The sequence below is a fragment of the Bemisia tabaci genome, chromosome 7, assembly GCF_918797505.1.
Source record: "Bemisia tabaci chromosome 7, PGI_BMITA_v3".
NCBI lineage: Eukaryota > Metazoa > Arthropoda > Insecta > Hemiptera > Aleyrodidae > Bemisia > Bemisia tabaci.
Window position 1 is genome coordinate 49,722,096 of NC_092799.1, and position 21,601 is coordinate 49,743,696.

Sequence of the window (21,601 nt, forward strand, 5' to 3'; positions counted from 1 at the left end):
CTTTAAAAAAAGGGGGAGGGTTGGCGCTCTACACATACGGTATGGTTGATTCAAGCTAAGTTCATCAAATGTTCGTCGCCTGCCAACCAAATTGGCACTGTGGACCAACTAAATGTGTGCAATGCACCAATTGATTTGGTTGACTGTGTAATAATAGCTGATGCAGAGCACCAATTTTATTGGTCCCCAATATCAAGGATGGTCAACTGGGTCAGCAACACTACTCAGTGTAGTGTGTACACAGAGGGAAAAGAGAATGTGCTGAGTTCTATTCTCTGACACAATCGATGGATAATGAATTTACCAAACCATTCTAGGCCTTTTAACCCCGAGCTTCTTTGTGGGTGAGCAGAAGTATAATCCATCGGTTGAAGAATCATCGCGCATGTATCACGGTCAAAATGTGTTCAAAGTAGTGCAAAAAAGTTAAAATGATAAGCAAAAGTATTGTAAGGTGTTTTGTGTGAGGGTTGTGGTTCGATAGGAGGCAGTATGGAGGTTAGGTGTCGTAGAGCGCCAGGGATTGCTATAAAGCAACTTATATGTATGTACCGTAATAGGTAAAATAATTTCTGTTTATCACATCTTTTTGCTTCCTTTCTGTGTGAAACATTTTTTCAACCGAAACCCTTCAACATTCCGTAATTTAGGGACAACCCCATACAATCGACAAATTCCTGGAACATACGTTAGTATTGACTTCTACGCGCTTCCAAGGGCACCCTTCAGCCTACAAATTAGAGCATTTTATCAATCCCTCCCTCAATTCAAATTAGACCATAGAACACGGAGCAAAAATCCCTCATCCCCTCAACATCATCCCCGTAGCCTCAAGTGCACCCTTTTCGATGCACTTCTCCATGCTCGGCAACGAGTCAGCTCTCGAGTCAGGAACACCGTCGCGAGGCAGGAATAAAGTTGGGGGCAAGAGGGGGGACAGGGAAGGGGGCACGCGGTCAAACTTGTCGCATCAAACCTGGGATCATTAATCTTGGGCATAACGAGAAGGAGAGTGAGACTTGAGACAGGCACTTGGAGACATAATGCGTGCCCGGGTACAACACCCACGAGCATAGATGCTAAATTGGGCCGGTCGGGAACGCGTTCCAAGTTCACGGACCAGGCTGAGGTCTACGGAAGCTCGTCGGTAGGGACGGGAACTCAAGGGCTGTCCGTATTGACATTCCTTCTCTAAACAGATCCATCTTTTAGAGCCGTATTAATAAGCGTTCTTCCCTTCTTTAGGGTCTCCAATATGGTGTACATTGAGAGGCTTGGAGGACAAGTGTGATAAGTGCAGTTTTTGCTACGATATTTCAAAAAAACGCTCTTAAAGTTTAAAAATTGGACGTATTCTGTCAAACGAACTATGTGCATATGACGTGAGCCCTGTTATGCATATATTCTTATGGTCTTAGGCTCATATCTTAATGCGCATAGTCCGTTTGGCAGAAATACGTCCATTACAGGAACCTTATGCGGAGAAAGTTCAACTCACTTTTTAGTGCTTAAAAATTGGATTTTAGGAGTGAAATTTTAACATAATGGTTCTTGATGACTATTTTTAGTTGAAACCATTAACATATTGATTTTTTCAAAGACTGCACTTATTCCACTTGTCCTCCTAGCTTCTGTATTGTGATAATGGGAGTTTTAAGGAAATTCTTAATATTGTGCTGTAAAAAGGATAATTCAACGGTCTTGAGTAAAAATTCAACAAAATAATAAAAAAAAATAGACTGTTGCAAGGAATAACAAGGATTTGCCGCTGCTAGAAATGCATTCTTCGGAATAAGAAATTCCCTCATCCTGAGAAACTGTAAGATACGTATGAGCGTTCCTTAAAAATTTCAAACTTTGAAAAAACTTCTTTCGTATTTTTAAATTTGTATGCAGGCAAATCGATATAATCTTTTACAAATATATACTGTAACATTATTGCTTAATATTTCTTAGAACTGTCCCTCATATGATGCTATATTAAGAGTCTCCCTTGACCTCTTTTAATAACAATCTGAACCATAAAGCGTTTCCTAAGGAAAGGAGTTATGCAATGAATAACTATAAATACACTCCTAGGGGTCATATTTGGACGTATTTCTGTCAAACGGAAGTAAGCGCAAATTTTTTTTCGATTTCGCCGCCAATCAAAGCCCCCCTCTATACCTTCCTCCCCCTATGGCGCTTAGTTCCGTTTGACAGAAATCCGTCTATTTACCTATAGTTTATCTTTGAAAAGAGCATCTCCTCGAGGAGGCTACACATTCCTTGTACTTCAAACTTGAATTGTACCTACGGTCAATTTGTCGAATTTGCGTAAAATCGACAACCTCGGAGGACAAAGACGACAAGCACACCGTTCAGAGCCGGGGGCCTCTCTGCTCATGAATGGCCGTGCCGGCGGGGGCCCGTCGCGCCAGGGGACCCGGGGCCCCATTGATCTGCCTCCAAACTTTCGATCCACATCCATAGATCATCGGGCCCGGATTAATTTCCCCGGACGCCACTCCGCCGGCCGGCCATTGGGGTTGCAGGGAGTGTTACCGGGGAGTGCTCCCATTGTCCTCCAGTGGCGTGGCGTGAATTGCGATATATCGATTGTTATGCCATTTAAACCTATGAAAAAAGATCGATTATCAGGGTGTTCACAGCGAACACCTTAGTAATCGATTCTTTACCATAGTTTCAAAAGGCGAGATATCGATAATCGATTATTCACGCCACGCCACTGTTGTCCTCCGCACAATGCGTGGGAGCACCCTCAAAGCTCCACTTTGTCAGGTTGGACTTGGACGCGGACTTTGGGTCATCCGGTCTCCCACCCCGCGCCGCCGTCCCGTGAGTTATGGCCCGGAGGATTCGAGTTAATTGATAGCGGTTTGGCGCCGGCTAGGCTCTCGTGTAGTGTGCTATTTGCTTGTACGTATCGCTGGAAAAATAAGGTAAGTTTGCGCGAAGCAAAAGTCTTGGTGAATAGGATCCGAAGGTCGGGCCACATGGATCTTCGAAATTTTCGGATGGTGCATTTGCACGGAGAAAAAAACCTCGTGCGTGGGACCCGAAGTTTAGATCATATGGATCTCTGAAGTTTTCGGATTGATCATCTGAACACTTTAGGTCTAGCTGTCGAGGTTCGGATCACACATCTGAAACTTCAGTTCTTAAATCTGAAGTACTTCAGATGTGAGAACTGAAGTTTTTCGGATGTGAGAACCGAAGTTGTTCGGATGTGAAAACCGAAGTACTTCAGATGTAAGAACTGAAGTTTCAGATGTGTGATCCAAACCTCAGCAGCTGGACCTAAAGTGTTCAGATGCTCAATCCGAAAACTTCAGGGATCCATATGACCTGAACTTCAGGCCCCACGTACGGAGTTTTCTTCTCCGTGTGAAAACCAGAAAAAGTCCAGCTGCTGAAGTTCAGGTCACGTAGCTGAAGCACTTCACTTGGATTGCATTTTGCAAAAAGGAACCAAGAGCATTCCAATGTTGCTAGGATTGTGCAACTTACATTCTTTGCAAGACAAAAATACCAATTTTACCAGAAAATTAAATTTACAAAGGTAATTTTCGTCTTGAATTCATAGTTTATAAGGAGTAAAGATAAAACTTTTTTAGATTATCAGTTTATATTTAAACGGTACAAAAAGTTCCACAATCTTAGCGACATTGTAATGCTCTTGATTCCTTTTGCAATATGCAATCCACTTGATAGTTGTTCTTCAAAAAGATCCTCCTCTCGCAGAGCCTACACATTTTTCTACTTCAGACTTTGTTTAGTGGCCTATTAACGGCCTATTCATGCCATATGGTGTTGCTTATTGTAGCTACTCAATTTTGCGAATTTTCATAATGTTTTTTTTTTTTTTTTTTTTTTTTTTTTGGAAAAATAAATATAAAAAATTTGAAATTTAACATTGGACTCTTGGGTTTAATGAAAGCTACAATATAGATTTGTGTCCTCCAGAATTGAGTATCCAAAATTAATTCCTGCCGAAGAGGGTTAACTTAATGTCTATTCTGCACTTTGGTAAAATCTGACTTCCATTTGATCCGTGTTGAAAATACTTGTTAGTTTTTCCTTCTGGAGTTGGTCTGCGAGCTTCCCGTTGTGTGAATAGTTTACTACGAAAGATTTGGAGCGGAAAGCATGGGCTTTTTCTCTAGTCCAGACCTTATCTGATGGACCATTTCAACCTGTCAGAGGATAGTCTTTTATCAAACGTGACTTTATATGTCTCACTCGTTGACGCCGTTTGGACAGTCGTTGGAGAGTCTCTCATGAATTTCATTCCTTGCCGCACTCAACATCAAGCGGTGGTCAAACTTTTTATTCCCCGGACGAAAGGACTTAACTACATCTCATCCTTGCAAAATTTCCTATCGTAAACTGTATTTTCACAGGATGACTGTTGGGCATTTTTAACTGACAATTGCATCGTTTTCTTTTTGTATTGGTTACAAGAAAAAATCAGTAAACTTGTAAACCAAGAATAGGAGAGTCATATTCTTGGGAAAAAACGAATCGATTACATTAATTTTGAAAATGTGGATTGATGCTACGTTCTTCCGTCCTGAAAACAACATAATATGCATTGCTGCTGCGTTGAGAAAACTCGCCGTATGAAAATTCGAATGTTGCCATGCTTTCCTCGATAAAATGTGTATTTTTGAGTGCAGTTACGAATGTTTTTCTTTGAAACTTTCAGATACTTCAGATCAAAGGGCAAATAAAATTCGTTGCGAAATGCGAAGAAAATTCGTCGTTTCCCGGACGCGGGAACGCAACTACAAGGTTGCAAAATTGACCAAAACAATTGCATTTTTTTACAAAGAAGTACCTGTGAAATTTGTGTCCAAAATATGTTCACTTTTTACATGTCAGCTGAAAAATAATCAGTAAAATTTTGAGTTGCAAATGTTCAAGATTCTCCTGGTAAAAATGCAGTTTGCGAGGGAAAATTTGGCAGCGTTGGAAAGCAGTTACGCTCTTTCGTGGGGGAACGACGAACTATCCACAAGTTTCCCGGGAGACCCGCACTTCATCATAGGCGATTTGGCAACGTTTGAAGGCTCATAGGCCGTTCTTCCGTGGCGCTGCAGAATAACCCATTGGACACCTCTCCACCGGTGAGGAGTTGAGGACCCCCAGTGAAAGCTTTGCCTTTCGGCGGAGTGTTTTGGTGCGTCTGGAACACGGTCAAAACAATCGAAGCGTGAAATAGCGAGAGCACAAAGCGCCAAACGAAGCACCACTACTGCCTTGCTAAGGGAAAACGTCGTAAGAACATGCGGGAGTTGCCAAATTTCCCCGGATAAAACACGTATTTTCGAGGGGGAAATATTCATATTTTCCATTGAAATTTTCAGATATTTTAGATCAAACTGCGAGAAAATTTGAGGGAAAAATTTGAAGGAAAATATAGAAAACTTTCCCGGTAAATCCGGTTTTTATCGATGGGAATCTGGCGACGTTTAAAAGCTCATGCGGTGTTTTTGCCGAGGATGGGAGACTAGGACCAGTACTTCATCTCCGGCTGAAAGCGGAGTGCTCCTCCGGTGGAGTGTTATTGTACTGCCCACTTGAAGCCGGTCGGGCATCCTTGGAGGGTGCTCTGCCGGGAGGGCTGCTGAAGATCTGCAATCTAATCCTTCCTTTTGTTCCCGCTGATATCCTCCGTGGGGAGATGCGCCGCCGCGGTAACGGAACCTGCCGCTCCGAATTTCGTCGGCATTCGTCATTTCCGAGTGTCCAAGATCCGCTTCCGAGCGGATTGTCCAAATGAGGAGCTTGGAGGACAAGGCGCGTAAGTGCAGTTTTTTTATGTCGAGAAAATCGTGTTTGAAGCTTCGAAATTACATGGATCCTTATGACAGAAAGAAAGTTCAAACTGACTTTTTGATGCCCAAGAATTGTAATTTAAGAGCAAATTTTTCATATAATATGCATTAAGACTGGTTTTATATGAAATCATTGTTAACTCAATTCTTTCAAAAACTATACTTATGTGTCTTGTTTTCCAAGCCCCTCAAATGTAGAAGGAAACAGGCATGGTTCTTTATAGCACTTTGGAGTGCCGCATGCCGTTCGCCTGTTGATTGATCGATGGGTCAGTTGTGCTGGTCACAGAGTCGTTTTTGATGCTGGATTTGTTTAGAATAGCTAAAAATAATAAAACCTGTCCAGACAGCAACTTTCTGCGTTCAATGTTATTAACCGAAATATGCATGGCACTTTGAAAAATTCGTTTTATGACGTCATCCTGATCTGGGAGCATCGATGCGAGTGTTGGATGTTGCACTACAGAAAACAGTAACAACGGCAAAATGTTCACACTGTTTGACATAAAAATGAGGGAAAACCCTACGTTTTGGTGAGAAATGATTCGGAGTTCTGCTTGATCAGGAGTCAGCAGACTGCAGACCTTTGAATTTCAACAGTCAAATAACCACATCAACGCTTCCAGACTGACGCTCGAAGGGGCTATGATAGTAGGTCCTTAAATTAATTGTCTCTGATTGGTTCATCCCAAAAATAGTATACCTCCAGACCTATATCATACCTCTATAGTTATACCTACTATTATACCTTCATCATACCCTCTGTTTACACCTACATCATACCCTCTGTTCATACGTATATCATACCTCTTCGGACCGAAAAAGCTCCGTGACAGCCCAGTGAATTAGGCTTCACCGGAGTGACCAATGGCGGAAGGCCGGCTAACGGCCGATCCCGGGCGATAAGCTGAAACTTGGCCGGAGAAAAAACCGAGGAAAAAGCGAAAAAGGAGCGAGGCAGGGGCAGCGGAGCCGCGGAGCCGTGGCTGGGCGGGGCGGGGCAGGGTCGGAGGAATCTCGGAGATCAACCTACACAACTGACAGAAGACAGAAATTCCTAAAACAAGTCAAGCTGGCTGGCCGAGCCAAGCCAAGCCTCGCCAGCCGACGCGACGTGCCAGACGTCCGGGCCCGCGCGCCAGTCCCAAGAGTCAATCATCACTATCGATTTATTCCCATTTGAAGCTATGCTAAAGAATCGATTATTAAGGTATACCCTGTAATGAATACTTTTGCATGGGCTCAAATGGCAGATCGATCGATTAATCGCGCTTCGCTCTCGGCCGTTGAGGAGCTTACAAAGGTAGGCGACGGTATAGAGGGTGCTCCAGAATCCAGCGGACCGATTGTTGAAATTGATAGACGAAGCTATAGACAAAGAGGACATAATGAGTATGGAGCGATCATATTGGTTAATTTGGGTGGTTCTTTTAGACTAAAGGGATAAATGATGACTGACTAAAGGGTCTCTCTGAAGTTAATTCGTCTCTCTATTAAATACCTCCTTGTCTATTTCTACCACCCGCTCCCACGAATAGGATCCCTCCGTGTCTATTTTTTCCTGTTTGTTTATAGCTTTGTCTATCAATTTCAACAATCAAGCCGCTGGATAGATATTTCATACCTGTGCTACGCAAGAGAGCAGAATGTGTACTCTGAAATTTTGTCGGCGCCTAGGTAGGTTCGTGTGTGCAGATGAAAACCAAGAGTAACGTGTGTCAAAATCGCCATTGAATGCAAATGCGTCGTTTGGAAAGTAAAGAAACTTTGTTAACAAAAAAATACATTCTTTATTGATGTGAAGCAATTGCGAATTTCTTAGGACGGGAGGGGGTGGAGAATTTCAATGATGCAACTAAACCTCAAAGGAACTTGAATTTTCCTATCTTCTTTAGTGTACACAACGTATGTAAATATTGAGAGTGTAAAATAAAATAGAATAAAAAGCGTTTACAATCACATCTGATGATGACTTACATCTAATTTCATTTATGAGGCTTGACACATTAACAGAAACTGTTTTACCCTTGACATCTCAGGGCCGGATTAGAGGTGAGGGGCACTGGGTGTTGATCATTATAGGCCCAAAATGCTAAAATTTAAGGGCCCCATGACACCCGAAATTTCAGGCTCAAGGCCTCTCTAAAACTGTCTTTTACTGTAAGGATCTCTAAAGGATCTAGAACAAGGAAAAATCCAGGGGGCTCGTGGGGCCAGGGGCATTGGGTGCCACAGCCTTCCGGCTAAATCCCGCGGCCTTGTGACACTTTAAACCCTTAGCAATATTTTTCCGTGAAAAACATGCATGGAAAAGAATGGATTGCTGATTTAACAATTAGATTGTTAAAAATATGTCTGAAATATTTCAAATGTACATTTTACAATAGTAGAAAGGTAATTTAACCACGGAGGTGGGTAAAATAGCATTTTTTTATTTTAAAAACTACATTGAAACATGTCGGACACTTTTTTTAGATTACAAAATTGTTAAATCGGCAATTTCACGTTTTCCCTCGTGTGACTCTTAATACCTAAGCGCTGCCGCCACTCGTCAAAATGGAAGCTCAAAGTGAATAGATTTCAACGATAAGCAGCTCAAAGTCGGGACTTGACGCGATTGATGAGTGTTGCAACTCAAAATAGAGCGGCGCGACTCTTTTTTGATCAACAATCGCGAACAGATTGCATTTATCGAACCGCTTTGAGCTTCCATCTTGACGCCATTTTGACGAGTGGACACAGGGCTCTAGAACAAAGCTCTATGAACACAGTCCAGAATCACCCTGTATATGAATCACGTTTTGTATTTATATACATTCATCGCTAGCGTCTCGCGCTGTAGATGACTGGGCGCACGCGCGCGATTAAAATACCGCGCCGCGCGGCCGAGGTTTCTCCGAAAAAAAAAAAAAAAAAAAAAAACACCCCAGTACGGATTCTTGGGAGCTCTAATGAATGAAATGCACCAAATTTTCGGAGCCGGTTAATTAATGGCACCCGCCTTTAATTTTGATTTAATTGGAGTTGGGTTCCCGGCGTCCGTTGGCCGGCTCCGCGCTCGGCTTTATGACGGTCACGTCTCGCTGGTGCGCGGGTTCGACCTCCACGGATCGACGATCCGACTATTAATTTCGCGAGCCTTTGTTTGCGTGGGAGGCGGACACCTGCATTCGGGCCTCGGTGCATACCCGAGGGGCGACCAGTGGTTGCGTCAATCCAATGTCATTTCGGAAGTTTCCGATTCTGATCGGAGCCATGATGCACGGGAAAAATGGATTGCTGATTTAACGATGACATTTTTAAAAAATATGTCCGACATGTTTCAAATGTGCTTTTACCATAGTGGAAAGCTAATTTCGCCACGGAGGTGGTTAAATTAGAATTTTTTTACCGTAAAATGGATTGCGTTTTGCAAAAAGGAACCAGGAGCATTGCGATGCTGCTAAAACTGTGCAACTTTTTTGTCTTGGAGGAAAAACCGGATTATCCATTGACAGTTCCTATTTTACTGGCCCAAAACTGTAAATTTCAGACAAAAATTATCATGTAAATTTCATATTTTTTCATGGTTTCAGTAATTTTATTGCAAAGGATGAAGTTGCACAATTTTAGCACCATTGCAATGCCTCTGGTTCCTTTTTGCAAAATGCAATCCATATCTACAATGAACATATCGGATACTTTTTTCAACTCCAAAATTGTTAAATCAGCAATTCCATTTTTTCTTTGTGGCCCGTTAGGTGGACCGAGGTCAAAAGGAACAAGAGCATTCATAAAATCACTGTTTGTTTCTATTGCAGAATTCATGCAAGTTATCAGAGTCTTTCAATTTTTGTGTTTAATGGGAGCTCCATGTTTGTCTTTAAATACAAACCAATGATCAATGAGGACGTTACAAGAAACATCATGACTTCAACAGTAATTTCATCGATCACGCTACCAATGGGTCAGTTGCACTGATCATAGGATCGTGTTTTGATGCTTGATTCTTGTACATCAGCTAAAAATATTACGATTTTTCCAAATACGTTCAATATCAACCGAGATATCACGCTTTGAAAAATTCGGTTTATGACGTTATCCACGGCGGGAGTACCCTTGGTTCATTCCACCTTGCTTTCATCAGTTCAGTGAGACACAAACTTGCTCTGATTACCCAACTTAAAACTTGGATGAAAACAAGGTGAAAGAAACCAAGGATGTCACTTTTGCGGTGGATGACGTCAGAAACTGCATTTTTCAAATCGCAATGTCTCGCTTAACATTGAACGTAGAGAGTTGCTGTTTGGACAGATCTTCTTATTTTTAGCTGATCTACGACAATCAAACATAGAAACAAGATTGTGCGACCAGCGCAACTGGCCCACTTTGCCGTTATTGAGTAGATTTCATCAGTGCTCGCAGGTAGTGTGCCGTATTACCGGTATAACCTGCAAAAACTCGTGATGAAAGACACGTGGAAAAATTTTGACGTCTTATTGACCGAACAGCATGCATCCATCACTTCTCGTTTGAAAGCTGTCAAAGTCACATGAACGTCAATAAATGAGTAAAAAATGCACTCCGTACGTAAAGTGTCCGTTTTAATTGAGGGTTACCGATACTTTTGAAATTACCATGAAAACTCGAAGGAAAAAAGACCGTCATGAGGGTTAGGCCGGAACATTGAGTAGCAACAGATAAGTAAGGATCTGAGTATTGTAATGAAACGAGTATAAGCAGGCTGGCTTTTACTTTGCAAATTGCGAAATATCGTATGATAAGTCCCTCTACATCCGACGATACGTCAAAATAAAATCCTTCAAAAATACATAAAACAGAAAACCAACACTTGCCCCACTTACTTGTTGTCGCTCTATTTAGTGACACATTTGCAAAGTTGTTCATCACCCAGTTTTATTACGTTAAAAAACACTGCGAATAACAATATGCCCTATTTGTTTATTGGAACCTAACTCCTTCAGACGTTCGCTTTAATGATGAATTTTTAGTATTTATTCTAGTCTTTTTGTGTTGAAGGCTTAAAATTTTTATGCTGATCCACGATTTTTGGTGTCAGAAACGTTCGCAAAAGTTTGTTCCTTAAAACCCTCAACAAAGTCGAAACATAGGCTCTAGAAAAAGCCACCAAAGGTTTTCATAGAACGTGCTTTACGTGAAATTTTGCGTTAAACGGAAGAACCTCAAAAGGTGAGAAAATAATTTTAATCTTAAGTATTAAGAAAATAAAAGGTATCAGTACTCCTCATTTAATTTTTGTACAGTAACATGGGTTAGGCCCTCAATATTACCTTCTCAACCTCATCTCTTCTCCTGGCGATCTATTCTTCACTGAGCGAATTTTAAATTACGTATACCAAGTGCCACTCCATCAGTTTCGTGCAATTTGCTTCAATTATAATCTTAAAGAAAATACTTTTTCTTGAATTTGTATATGGAATGAGATTTAATGAAACTGCATTAAGAGGAATGTATCGTGGAAATTCGTTGTAAATATTGGATAAGTTGTATTTTTCTCGTTCAGATATTTGGAGGTTTCATATGCTGACGTTGCATCAGCGCATTTCTGCTGAAATGTTTCCAACTTTGATGCATTTTTCGGCTATCCAGGTTGTTTTCAGTCAACGGAACACTATTGACTTTTTGCATTATTTAGGTCCACAAATGAAGCCTTTAACTCAGTCAGTTTTCGACGTATGTGCTAAAATTGCTCAAACTCAGGAGCACAAAGTACTTCACGTTGTGAATTTCAATACTGATCCTGAAATTCCACATTTAATTCAACAATTTCATCGATCCTCACTTCAGACTATTTCAGTTTCAGATCATAGCGAATTCACTAATTCAGTCGTTAATAATTTTAATAAAATTATTATTTTCTCTCTGGACGATGTCAGTGAGCTATTCAGTTTGATTTTTCACTCAATATCAAAATCAGGTCCTACCGTTGAAGATAGAATGACAAAAGCGAGAAAGCTAGCAACCTCCAATAACTTGACCGTTGCAAGCTGCAGCCGAATCCATCGGGAACATCAGATTCTGCAGGGTTTACCGCGGTATTGTATCCTAGTTGACGGCCATTATCTTCACCCAGAAGGAAGAGGGTTCTGCGATGAAGAATTCAGAATAACTTCTCTGGAGCTGAGCCACAGCTCGATTCTGTCAGATTCTGTTTTTAATTTAACTCGTGGCCTTTATATCAACGCGATTTGGAACTCGCAAGTCTATTTCGTTTTTATGCTGAGAAGTGACATTTCACCGCTCAAAAATGGCAGCCAAAATGTGATGGATGAACTATTTTTTTGTTTCAAATTTTTTTGGCGCTTTTTCAGAGGTCAAAAATTCATCATTTGTCATCCAGGCGGGTGCGACAGATACGATCCGTTCACAGAAATTATCGTCGCCCTCAAAGACGCAACCGATGAAGGTTTCTTTGATTTTTCGTTGAAAAATATGCATAAAAAATCACTAGGGGTCTTCTATGGAGTAAGCAAAAGCAACAGAGTTATGACAAATGAAGCTTGGGAGTTCTGGGATTATTTGTTGGACCCTATCTTTGAACACCTAGAAAAATCGATTAACTGTACGATCAAGAGACGAAATGTTCATTTATATTTACAAGGACCTGATAAACAAACTGCATTTATTGAGGATGATATTGGTCTTAAGTTCGATGCTGATTTGGAAACCTTCAATTTTGGTATTTCTCTATCGGTAACTGATTACTCCAAACTTCACCTTTCTCCTACGATCGGTTCAACCGCGCTGTGCATCGCCACTCCACACAGCGAATATGTGCCTCAAAGTCTGGTCATTTTTAAAAGCTACATGCCTGTCGTATGGGTTTTCATCCTAATCACGACCATTCTTTTCGTCTGGGCGCAATACGTTTTCCAATACACACAATGCGAAGTATTTTCTCGTCTTTACTCGCAGTCAGAGGTTGATCTACATAGGAGTACGTCACCTTTCTTGACTGTTTACGCTTACTTCATCTGCGGAAGCCCACCAACTCTCCTTCTGGGGCGTTTGTACACCGGGAAAATACTATTCGTCATATTCAGTTTCTCTACAATCATACTCTCCACAGTTTATCTCAGCGGCATGACCAAATTTCTGAGTGACAGAGTGTCATATCCGGAGATTGACACTTTGGAGACTTTGGAGAGGTCTGATCTATTTATTCAAACTCATGACCTGTCTGGTGCTTTGGATGTATTCTCTCAGCAAGAACAATCTGAGAATCTGAAAGCAAAACTTATCAATACGCTTTACTTGGATTTGGCGCATGTATTTTTTCAACCTAGTAATGCTCAAGTATCGGACTATTTGGTGGCCGCCGGAAATTTGTCCTTGTTGGAAAGCGAAAAAACAATGCTTGAAAATATTTTAAGAAACACTGAAAGTATGGTAGAAACGGATGCATTCCTAATGAGCGTGCCAGATACCCTTGGCTTAAAGCAAAATATTCGTCTTTACGATGGCATACTACGACAGAATTTTGAATATCATTTGATGGAAGAATGCTTGGTGACCTATCCGGTAGCGTTCACTTTCGGAAAATTTTCGCATATTCTCCATGAATTAGACCGAGAAATGTTTCATTTCTTTGAGACAGGACACACAACACATATTTTGAGAAATCTACGCTCAGTCTTCGATACTTACGATTCATTTCCACATACCAAACCCAGACTAACTGATGAAGAGGCACTTCGAGCTTATGATATGAATGATTTGCAATCAGCTTTTATTGGACTTGTAGTGGGGCTTTTCCTCAGTTTCCTTGTTTTCGTCGCCGAAATTCTGGTTGACATCTGCAAAAACTCAAAAACATTGAATTTTCCTGGGCGCCTCAAAAAATTGCCGCTTCGGAAACGACGCACATGCATTACAATGTAATAGTGATCAACGACCACATTGACCTTTTTAATGTACCGATGTTAAAGGAACCAAGCTCAGCTCATTCATGAAGTCACTATTTTATGCGCGACTAATGGTAGATATTTCTTTCTTTAAATACATAATTCTAAGCAGACTACAGTGGATAGAAACATCCAGAAACATAATTACTACAATACAGTCCGTTTTCACTCCTTGTGGGTGATCATACTTATTTGGATTGCATTTTGCAAAAAGGAACCACTAGCATTGCAATGTTGCTAAGATTGTGCAACTTCTTTTGTCTTGGAGGAAAAATCCGATTATCCATTGATAGTTTCTATTTTACTCGCTAAAAACTGTGAATTTAAGAAAAAAATTACCATCTAAATTTCACAGTTTTTCACGATTTCCGCAATTTTATTGCAAAGGATAAAGTTGCACAATCTTAGCATCATTGCAATGCTAGTGGTTCCTTTTTGCAAAATGCAATCCATTTGTTGTGGACGATCGATGACAAATGCGACGTTTTTGAAATAAATCATTGTCAACAGACTGCGAGGAATCAACGACACCAAAATTTAATTGCATGTCGCTTAAAAAGCCCGTCTGCAACTCTTGTAGGAGTCGGATTGACCCGTTAAGTTCAGTCCGAAGATTGAGGTTGCAAGCAACAAAGACCGTTCTTAAAATGACGTATTTCTATAAGCGATCAACGGCAGATCCGACGTTTCTGAAATAAATGATCTTCAGCAGACTAAGGTGAGTCAAAAGGCATACAGTCACGATCATATTTCAATACCCATTCTTCTACACAAGTCTATTCGTTCCGCATTTGCGGGAGAAAGGGCAGGAGACTTAAACGCAAGGAATGTTAGGTGGATAATTACGCATATTGCATCTACTGAGAAGAATACCGGAAGATATCAATGTTCTTTGGAATTTGGCGAATTTCTGCTTGCTCTCAATTGGTTTAGGGGACGAAAATTTAAATTTAATCCCACCTCATGTCAAACTAGTACGATCATCACTGTAAAACTCGAGAGGAAAGGAGTGCTTTATGAGAATGTAAAGAATGAGTCAGTTATGAGTGCCTTCAGGTTAAGTTTATTTTAAAATTTGCATAGGTAAGCTACTTGTCATAATACCTGCCGAGATGTCGAGGAAAGTGGAAAAATTGAAATTTCAAAAAAAAAAATTAATTACGCTATCCATTAACATGCAATCAATTGACATTCGGAGCAATCAGAAAATCAAATGCGCTAGAATTCTTAATGCAATTAGTAAAATTCTCACCGTTAGAGATAAATCAGACATCATTAAGCAAAATATGTCTATCTACGAGGTAAGTTTTGAACATACACATAGTCATAAATAAAAAGTTTTTTTTATAAATAAAAATTATTCCCTTTGTAAATAGAAAATGTTTTCCCCTTTTTCCTCAGTCTTGTACTGGCACTCATTAGAGCTCAACATTTTTGAACCTTTATGGCTTTGTTTCCCCCGCAAAATAGCACGGACCCAGCATTATTCTACCACCTTATTACGTACAGTTCAGGCCACGTTTCACGGTATTCTTTTTCTTGTTTGTAAATAGATCTGTATAGATCTGTATAGATCATGTAAATTATTTCATTAAATAACTTTAACTATGCCTTAACGAAAATTCCGACTGCCTGGAAGAAAATTTAATTGCGGAAAATGTTCCGAGGACATTCCTGGGATTTGAAGAGAGGATTTTTCTCGCGGGGCATTTTCGTGAAAAAAGGGATGCGTAACTCATTGACCGAGGAGTCGATGAACTCGATGATTGGTCGGGAGATGTGACTAAGCGCGAGTCGGCGCGGCGGCACGGCGGAGAAATCATTTGGCGGCTGAAATTCGCCTGTCTGCGTTCCTTCATCTTTCCTGTGTTCTCAACCTTGCGCTCACGAGCAGATGAGGAGATTACGAGCTTCCGGAGGAGTCTATGGGAAGAAGCGCATGCACATGACCATTACACCGGCACGTAGTTCAAGTTCGACCCTGTTGCCAAATTTCACGGAAATTCTCGTCGCTCCCCATGCGCAGGCTCGAAAAATGCGAATTTTTCAAAAATTGATGATTTTTATGGAAAAAGTTGAGAGCAAATTGAACAAGAATGTCACCTGCACAGAGAGAAAATTCAACACTAAAGTTTGGTTGGTATGGGGAGTGAATCACAAAATGGACCGAGTTTAACAGAAAGGAACCAAGCCACATCAGTTATTGCCAAGTTTAACTGGGCAATTAATTTTTTACGAGAGAGCGTTAGTTCGGATTTCTTTGAAAATTTTAATGAATTCGGTTGGTACCGTGGAGAATTTCCACTGAAATTTTCACGAAAATCCGCACAACCGCTTTCATGTAAAAAATTAAATTGCCCAATTAAAGTTGGCAATAGCTGATGTAACTTATTTCCTTTCTGTTTAACCCAAACTGTTTCTGTTTAACCGGTCCAAATAACCCAAGCCTTTTTTTTTTTTTTTTTTTTTTTTTTTTTTTTTTTTTTTTTTTTTTTTTTTATTGAGAGTTTAGTGGCTTCTATTCCTTTAGGAATCTACAGCCATCTATAGGCACTATTTATTGTCCGAAGACATCAGGGAGTTTGGTAGACATCCATGCTCGGGTTTACAAATTTTCACGGATTAAGGCCGAGCGAATTCTGCTTACAGATCCACTCGTCAGTTCCATGAAAATTTGTCGCCACCACCGGGATTCGAACCCGGGACTTATTGACCTAGAGTCAGACGCGCTAACCACTAGGCCAACCTGGCCGGCAACCCAAGCCTTCGGTCGACTCTATGGCTTCCCAGTATGTTCATTTTTTTTGCGCTAATTTCACCGTAAACTGTACCAGAATCAACACAAAATTTGGGTTGATCTGTGTTTCGCTCTCTATGTTAACCAAAAGTAACACAAGAATACAAATATTTTTATCAATGGAATGGGCCACTGGACAAGATTAGAGTTATAAATGGACTGCATTTTGCAATTTGGAACTATAAATTCTGGCTCCTCTGGAAAAACTCTTATGTGCATAGGGAAACTAATGGCAAATACGTTGTTTTTAAACTGAGCTAGAATTTATAGTTCCAAATTGCAAAATGTAGTTCAAATAAACGTCCGATGATGGACTTAGAGGACAAGGCGCGTACGTGCAGTCTCTGAACAATTGAGGTATGAGTGATTTCGACTCAAACTAGTCTTAGAATACATTCTGTGCAAAATTCACCATTAAAATTTTATTTTTATGCATCAAAAAATGAGTTTCATATTTCTTTCCGCCATTAGGCTCCGTGTAATTTTGAAACTTTAAACAGGTATTTTTAGAAATAGAAAAATCTACTTGTGCGTCTTGATTTCCAAGGCATTTACAAGTATTTTTCTCAGTATCCGATGTAGAAAACGATTCACACAATGGATAGTTTGAAAATCAACTCTTGCAATTTCATAAACCAACTTTCCGCGATATGACACGGTTATACCACATTCACACCAAGCTCATTCCATGATCACCAATAGTATCTAAACTTTGAATTGAAGGTTTGTTATCTTGATTTCCATTAGCAGGAATAGACGTTACAGATTCGTGTAAGTCCCGAAAAATTCAAGAAGTCAATTTAAACATGATCCTGCGGGTTCGTCCCTAAATTAACAATGCTATACCGAGAAGAGCGTTACGTCATTTTTTCCTTACGTGTTAAAGGACGATAAGGACCTACGTCACGGAAGCGTTACCAGGCGGAGGGAGGGAGGTGAAAAATGCCGAAAAGTTGCGTCACGTAATTTAGGGACGGTCTCTCAAAGCTAATTAAAGTATGCTTCACTGAATGATGAGCTCAAAAGAACGTTAGCTAGCGATTTACGCCTTCTCCTTCCTCACTTATTTCTTACGCCTGTTTTTTCTGGGGAGTGCGTACAATTTACAGTTAGAAGTTTTGCCAACAGAACTAGCGACTAAGTGTCTCGTAGCACATACGCTAAGCTGGACATCCGCTCCGTGATGCTCAACTTGCGACCATAAATGCTCCTATATCCGTCCGGTGTCCTGCCGTTCGGACGCGACTTCGGTTCAGTTTCCGTTGCCCTGACTCCATGCTTCCTTACTCCGACTCACCTCACCAAGGAAATCTCATCGTCATCAAAATTTCTCGACTCAAATCGATCCCTCTTGCATGGGTTGGCTCAGAATCGTGTTTTGAGTAACTTTAATGTGAGTAGAGCAGATAAATTAATGGATAGATTATAAATGTTTGAATGAAGAATATAATGAAATCAGCCCGAACACCGATCACGGGGAAAAAAGTTGTACACTGAGTAAAAGTTACGACTTTATAAACCAATTAGTGGTTAATATGGAACCCACTAAAGGCAACGTATAATAATAGCAAATGTACCTTAGTGATGGTACGAGGTACCTTAGTATGGTACAAAATACCTTGGTCTCGTTCACAGACCGAGAATCATTAGTTCATTTACCACTAATTAGTGGTGTTCCATATGACCCACTGATAGGTTAATAAAGCCAAAGATTTTTTCCGTGAGGGGATATCCCCTAAAATATTGTTTCTACACAATTTTCTTGAAAATATGGGTAATTCCCTTTAATTGGGATAGAAACGCAACATTAGGGTTCCGAATTTATCGGGGTACTACCACAATTAATTGAACATGTCCAAGTTGGGACTGAACCTCTACCTCTTTTACCCGGGATTAATTGATCAAGGAGGCTTCAATAATTACGAAATGACTATGTCTGCGGTGTCAAATGTTGGTCGGACTAGAATGAACTTCATTTTGCAATAAGGAACTAACATATCTAGCTTGCACATAAAAGCTATGTAATAGGAAAACTGAGAGCACATACGTCGTTTATGAAATAAGGCAGAAATAGAAGTTCATGGTTGAAAAATGAAATTAAAACCAGCCTTAGTAATTTTGGTAGAGGGACACCTAATTTGCGCGTAAATCGAAGGTTTATTCCCTGAGAGAATTTTGTTATGTTGACACTTTATTCGAATAAGACTTGAAAGAAAACATACACCACTCAAGTGCTCAGCACGCATAGCTCTGAAGAAAGGTACATTGTGACTTAAAATTAGTTCAAATTCAAGAAGAAAATTTTAACCTAAAATAACATACTTGCAGATGCGTCTTAAAGAGAGTTCAAACATTTGGTTTTGGTCGGCACGACCTGAAGGTCATGATAAATTGGTGTGAAATGACGTTTGAGTTCGGAAAAAAAAACGTTAGCAGTCATATTTATAGCCACCGGCCCCTCCTTAAACTTACTCGTTTCCTCATACGGAGAATTTGCAGTGTCCATTGTGCAAGAATCTCCTTTCACCAAATTTTTTCAAATATCTCTCCCTTTGAAAAAATTCACTCGCTAAGCCGCGTTTAATACGCTGTATCCATTGTTTTTAAACCTCTACGTAGAGTCTACACTGACCTTCAAACTGAAAAAACCCTTCGTACGGTTATTCTCCGAGGCCTGAATACACCCGTTACCATCTCTATTTAGCTGTTTGAGGAAGGAAACCATACATGATCAATCACGGTTTTTTTCTCTTGAAAAAAGCTTCAACAGATGCTTATTGAAATCTAGAGCGATATATTCAACTCGTAATAACGCAATTTTTCCTTAAGGTGACAATAGAGTTGATTTTTTGATCAATTTTTTGTTTACAGTATGAATATCACGAGCGCTCCTTCTGATTAGCATCATTGAGCAGAATATATGTATTTAGGTACGAAAAACGATTGAAAAAATAACGCACACGCCATTGTGTTGCTGTAAAAGATACATACAGTAATTTGAACAAAACCAAAAAATATTTATATCTGCGAGGACATTTTTTTAAGAGAAACAGTTAAAATTGTTATAAGCGACGCATTTAGTTTTAAACTACCTTTGTAGATAGATTATCTCTCTCAGTGGTGTTAAAATAACTAATGAGAGATTAAGTCCCTTAACAGCTTTCCTTGAAATGAGCTTCCTTCACGGAACGAGCACCTTCTCCAAGGGGAGACGTAGAGACCAGCGCTCAATGCCTAATTTGGACTTTGTTTAATAGGAGAAATGGACGTATTTCTATCAAACGGAACTATGTGCATTGTGACGTGAACCCTGTAATGCATATATTCTTAAGGGTCTCAGGGCTCATATCGTAATGCACATAGTTCCGTTTGACAGAAATACGTCCAAATATTTGATGATCTCACTGATTATTTATTGAATTTTACACCAATTTAAATTTAATATTAGAAACGGTAAGAAAATCAAGATCAAGTATTTTTACAATAGACTCAAATCAGGCAAATATTCAGTCAAGTTAAAACAAGTTAGTTGCTCAAATGTAAAAAAAAGAGGGAAAACCGCAGTTTTCTCCATTCAACCTCCTCAGAAGCATAAAAAACTAATTTTGTATTGTTTCCTCCCGACAAGTGCGATTGGTCGGACAAAGACTTCAACCAAAATGGAAGCGTAGTATTTGCATGAGAAAAAAGCTACGAGGAGAAGTTCGTCTGAAAGAAAGTTCAGTGCATTCGCACTTGCCTGCATTTTTTCCTGCTCACCGTTAATTAGACAGACTGCAAATAAATCACCACACAATCCTGATAATTTTTTGTCGGTCGATCTGATCGGGTGCAATGCAAATTGCATCCATTATCTCTGTCAACATCCTGACCGCGGATTGGCAGCCACCGCAACGGAGACAAAAAAAAAAAAAAAAAAAAAAAAAACTCATTGAGTGCATTGTTTAAAGGCCGATAATCTGCCGCACTAAGGGTTCACACCGTATGAGCATATAGATGTTGTCAAATTTCTCCTCAAAACCATGATTTTTTTTTAAAATTGAATGGAGAATTGGCAGGTGTCTGAAATTTGACGAATTTTGTGTTTAAGTGGGAACTACTGAGTGAACTATGGACGTATTTCTGTCAAATGGAACTAAGCGCCATCGGGGGAGGAAGGTAGAGGGGGCTTGGATTGGCGGCGGAACCGGGCGTCAGGCTCATTCGTTCCTATACTCGCAATGCTATTCCATAGCGCTTAGTTCCGTTTGACAGAACGCGCTATCCGGGATTCTAAATTCCTCAAAAGGAACTCAAATTGGCGCTTAGTTCCGTTTGGCAGAAATACGTCCAACTGAAGACGAGGATACCCCTGGTTCATGAATTGAACAATTATCGGAGAAGATATGACAAAATGATCTAATATGCTAAAATACGTGTGTTAAAATGGGAAATGCCGCCAGATAACGTCACTTGGCGGTGCATTTTCTCACTTATGAATCTATTTTTATACTATTTCCCATATCAGAAAAAAATTATGAAAAATACTGTGAAATCAGCTCTTTCAGCACTTTCAGGTGAAATAATACTAATTGCATGCAAATTCTCAATTGGGATACTACCACAATTATTTGGAAATGCGCATATCATCGAACAATTCGGGGTAGTACCAGAATTATTTTAGGGGATGACCGCCAGGGGAGACGCAAGATTTTTGGATAATACCCTGTACACGGAGAAAAAAACTTCGTGCGTGGGACCCGAAGTTTAGGTCATATCGATCTCTGAAGTTTTCGGATTGAGCATCTGAACACTTTAGGTCTAGCTGTCGAGGTTCGGATCACACATCTGAAACTTCAGTTCTTACATCTGAAGTACCTCAGATATGAGAACCGAAGTTCTTCGGATGTGAAAACCGAAGTACTTCAGACGTGAGAACTGAAGTTTCAGATCTGTGATCCAAACCTCAGCAGCTGGACCTTAAGTGTTCGGATGCTCAATCCGAAAACTTCAGAGATCCATATGACCTAAACTTCGGGTCCCCTGCACGAAGTTTTTTT